This window comes from Crotalus tigris, unplaced genomic scaffold, assembly GCF_016545835.1.
Source record: "Crotalus tigris isolate CLP2741 ecotype Arizona unplaced genomic scaffold, ASM1654583v1 scf7180000017663.5292952, whole genome shotgun sequence".
In the NCBI taxonomy this organism is placed as follows: Eukaryota; Metazoa; Chordata; class Lepidosauria; order Squamata; family Viperidae; genus Crotalus; species Crotalus tigris.
In genome coordinates, this window is record NW_024096550.1 from 4,120,766 (window position 1) to 4,125,975 (window position 5,210).

Consider the following 5,210-nt stretch of genomic DNA (forward strand, 5'->3'; position numbering starts at 1 on the left):
TGACTGGACTAATTTGTTCTAACTCATAATTTTATTTGACTGGTATAAGCAGAGTTTGAACAGATGTTTAAAAAACAAAAATGTAAAGTTTTCCACTCTCTTACACACTGTATTCATTTTTTCCCATCATTACATTCATTTAGATCAGTGGTTCTCAACCTATGGGTCGGGACCCCATTTGGGGGTCGAACGACCATTTCACGGGGGTCGCCAAACAACGCAGTCCGCCATTTTTCCCCCTTTTCCTTAGCTGTGCTACTCCCTTTTATTCTATTGGCTTTTGAAAGCCAATAGAATAGACTCTCTTGAATAGAGTCTAATTCTATTGGCTTTCAAAAGCCAATAGGAATTGTCCAGGCTGTCTCTGCCCTGCTGAGCCCGCCAAAAGTCCCATTCTGCAAACGGTGCTGCACCAGTTGAGTAGTCCTCGACTTACGACCGGTTGAGTAGTCCTCGACTTACGACCAGTTGGGGGGTCACGGCATTAAAAAGGTTGAGAACCACTGATTTAGATAGATGCATTTCATCCGTTGAGATGGTGGAAAAAGAAAAGTATTTATGAAATAAAATATTATCTGACCAAATACTTGATTTGGCACAAGGCAGAGTCAAACATAGTGTTCATGTGTCAGGATACATTGACATATTCAAAGCACATTTTGGGTAACTTCAGAACAGACAGTCTTTGCATCCACTGAATATACCTGCCCCAGGTCTGACTGAAGAATTAAACCATCCACTTTGAGATGGTTTGCAGACCTGTTTCCTGTTACCCATCAAAAAAAATGAAGTATGGAAAAACCCTTAGTTAGGTTTTGCATGTTGTTAGAGACTGGAACAACCCCATGCTTTCCCTAAAGCAAACAAAATGTAATCCGTAACGAGAAATACAGCCGTGGTTTCCAAAAATGAAAACATTTCCCCAGATAGCCTCCAGGGAGTATGCCGATGCTTGCCAACTTTACTTGCTTTATCTATAGCCACTCTCTTAAGAACATTCAGCGGGTGCATCAAAGCACCTGCTCTCTATTAACCTGGGGAAAAGTTCCCCAAGCCTTCTCCCCACGCCCTGCAGAAGTCAAAAATCTCCTGCATTTCAGTCCTAGACCACACTTTAACCCAGGAGTTCTCAAAAGAAATGCATATTTGATCACGTCTTCCAACTAAGGAACGTACAGAGTTGTCCAAGGAATAAATATACTGCTTCCTAAAACATGTAAGTTTTCTCACATTTTCTTGACTGTTACCAGTCGAGACCAATAGACTACCAGTAGACTGATCATCTCAGGCTTTTCTCTTTTAAAAGAGAAAGATTTAATGGTACACTGCTTGACTTCACTAGCCTAGTCACTTTTATGCACAGAACTATTGCATGTCGTGCTGGACCTCTCCTGCCTGGAACTGTTGTCCCTGCACTACTGTGGTAGGCCTCTGTTTGGACAGAAGTCTAGACCCATGGCTAAGCCCATAAGCTTCACCGCTGGAACCCACACCACTGAGAGGACAGATAGGACTTAACCACATCTCTGTAGGCTTTATGACAGCCCTATAAAGCTTCTGAAGTCCAAATGACAGACACATGGGATGCCCTGGTCCAATGAATATTCCTCCCTCTGGGGCAGACACATGTGCCCAGCCTGCATATATCTTTCAGGGCCTCCAATAACTATCTTTGTCATCTGCATTCTAGTGGCATCCAGGTTGGCACAGCCACATTCAAAAGTGCTAGGAGTGTGATGGGTGCACCAGGCACAAAATGGAAGACCACTCAGCTTGACTAGTCCTTCCAATTTGGCATCCCTTAGCTCCACAAGCCACTGATTTTGCTTGATCAGTATTACAAGACCACTAACGTGATATCATAGTGGACACGTGAGCGGCCCAATAGCCAGTGTCCACCCTACTTTTGGTTCACATAATGTTTGACCTTGAAATTGATCCTGCCTCACTTTCCATACCATCTACTTCTCCTTATTGTCTCATGCAACAGTGTATCTGGCTGGCCCTCCATAAACGCTCCAGCTGTAGTTTCTTGGTCTGTTGAAACATCAAACAGGAGTAGAAAGATACAGATAAGAAACATGATTTGTTCTCTATTTCCGTTTGTGTTGGTGTCTTGTAAATTGAGATTAATTTTCTCTTGATTTTTGTACAAGTATAGCCACAACCCTATTTTATTTATAGAATAATAAGGTTCTCCTATCACTGGTTTATTTATTTTCAAAGCTCTTCTCTTCCTTTGAAGCTTCCACTTTAAACATATAAATAAAACATTGTTTGCAATCCGCACTTGGTCTATAATGATTGGAACAAGTGCTGAACTATGTATTATTTTAAAGGCAATGTATTAAAGAAGCTGCCCCTGGATCAGTAAGAACTCACAGAGAGTAAAATAAGTGCTGTTTTAACAAAAACATATGCTTAGGGCAAAAGGGCCTCTTACAGGTCAAACAATAAAATACTGTACAGAATTTAGCAAGGGTATGATCAAAAGGGTCAAGATAGCCATGATGATGCAATTGAAGCTCTGGCTAGTTTTTATGTTGGGTGTAATATAGTTGAGCATCTGGAAGCAATTTTTTTTTTTACTTTCACAAATTTACATAATACTACCAACATCTATAGAAGTTTACCTAAGAAACAAATAATGATTTCCTAAAGACAACTGAAAATGTCTATAATAAGGATACAATGCATACATGAAATGCACTTCATTTTTTTGATCCAATAAGCTGGATTTTAATTGTGTTGAAATTATGGAAGAATTTAAGCAATTTGAATAGCAATAAAGGCTTTAACCAGACCTATGTATTTTTTTTTCTGTTGGGGATTCTTTGTAACTCATGACATTTTTGATCTTGTAGTTTCCTGTGGCTTGATTATAAATGCAACTTACTGTATTTGTTTTGGGGGCTTGCCTATGGCATGTTACTGAAGATGTCCATGCAAGCTTGATCTGCCTTTGCAAACCCATCATAAATTTTGGAGACTGAATTATTCCGGTGTCCTGCTTGAGTCAAGAATGAACTTCTGTTGTTCCCGAGGCCAAGTGAGAAGAGCCCAAAACCTGTATATTATAATCAAGAGGACGATGAATTTAGAAGGTCTTCAATACACTTATCAATCAATAAGTAAAAGAATTTCTCCCCTCATGACACTACAGCCAACCCAATGGTCTTCTGCTGCACAGAGCTGATTAATGAAATGCTGAAATATGAAATGGAGGCAAATAATTATGAGATAGAACTACTCCATAAGCCTGCTGGTCCAGAATGGATATTTTCCAATGTTTCTGCTTTCTCACTGATTGCATCAACATCAGCATTGCTGGTTTCTTTTGAGTTGGGGAAATATAATTATCAGCAAGGCAGCTTCCAATACATGTCTTGTTTCTCCACGCCTACCAAAGGGAAACTTTGTAAGTAAAAGTTTTCTGTGCAAGGCTGTCCACAGCATCAAAAGCTAAGATTTTGTCAGCCCTTCAAGACAGTCAGGACAAGAAGCTCAAACCATGACTAAGACTAAGACTTACTCCGAAAGAGCACTTCCCCTCTTGCTTTACTTTCCAGGAAACTAGAAAGGGTCCCTTTTGAAAAGATTTCCATATCCCTTTTTCTTCTGTAGGCTGAGGTATCTTTTGCATGATGGTTATCTAATCTGCAGCTCTTCCTCCTGACTCCCAAGGCCATTCCCACATGCCGTTACAGATTTTATCCAGCTAACAAGAGAGGCATCACAACGTTGCAATACACCTTGTCCCTTGTGTACTTAACTATGATGTGGCAATGACAAATGAAAAAGTCAGAGGTCTCATCATAATGCATGCTTCATAATTCCTCCCTGCCCGGCTCTCTCTCCAAAATGTCCATTGGCCCAAAGCCACAATTCTATTTCTCAGTGGCTGGAAATATCCCCAATAGATATTTTAAAGAGAAAAAAGAGTAAATAAAATGCAAACTTTGTGTCTACATCCAGTGTGTACTGATCCAACCAAGCTATAATCCCTGACCTTTCTAAAGCAAGTACTTATTTGTGAACCCCTAAATGCACAAAAACAAATACGTTTCTGCTTCAGATTTTTTCTTCGAATAATGCATTCATTTTCTCTCTGAGGGACAAATTGTGTTTAGTCTAGGATATGGACAAAAATAAACAAGAGTCTTTTATGGATTTAAGTATTAAATTTTTCCACATTAACTACAAAAAGTTAGTATATAGCTATTAGCTCACTGTGTTTCTATCTTTCAAAATAGCTCTTTGGTGCTTCTTCATTGACAGGTAGAATCTTTTTGTCCCAGAGGTGAACAATATGTTTTGCAAACATGAGAACAAAGCTTTGTAGCATGTCCAATCTGATTATAACTTTACATTCCATTCAGGTACAAATTGGGTATTTTGTGTCCTTTTAACTCCAGTTAAGCAAACAGGCTCAGTTCTTGGTTTATTCATTCAAGTTCAGTCTGTTGAACTGCAGGTATACTGTGTTGCTCAAAGTTTCACATAGCCTATTTTGACAGGTTTACACTGCAATCCTAGACAAGTTTTTAAAAAAAAATTAAGCCTGGTTAAACACAAAGGAAATTAAACCCGAGTAATGAATATGCGATTGCAGCCTTCAGATGTGTTATGGCTCTAAACTGTAAAGCACATTTGCTACCACTTTTAATCTGTTTTCTATCAGGTGGCACAAAACTTCAGATTCAAAAGAAAGAAAAAAAAAAGGGGGGGGGGGATAAACCAAGCTACAGCATATGATAACTCCTCCTTCTTTTCCTTAGCAGCCATTCTAAATCAGCACTGCATTAAGGAGATGAAGTGGGGGGGGGCATTCTTATCCCTGCCTCCACTGGAGAACCACATGGCCTGTAAACCCCTACTGTAAACATCCTATTATTTTTGGATAGTTATAATATATAGGCAAAAGGAAAATATCTAATAAATGTTAGTAGTTTTATAAAATATATTCAAAAACCTGTGATTTTATAAAAATAGGTAATTATTTTACAAGACTTTTAGGAAAAAAGAAGCCCCAAGTTTTATATCAACCAGTCCATACATTCTACTTAAATGGCAGGTTTTTCTCCTTTCTTTAAATACTACTTTAAATACTTTCTACTACGCAGAACATGTGTAAGTACAAAAAGTATAAATTTTACTTGGGTCTTGTGTTGTGTGCTGAAGAATCCAGAAAAAAAAAAACTTTACTTAAA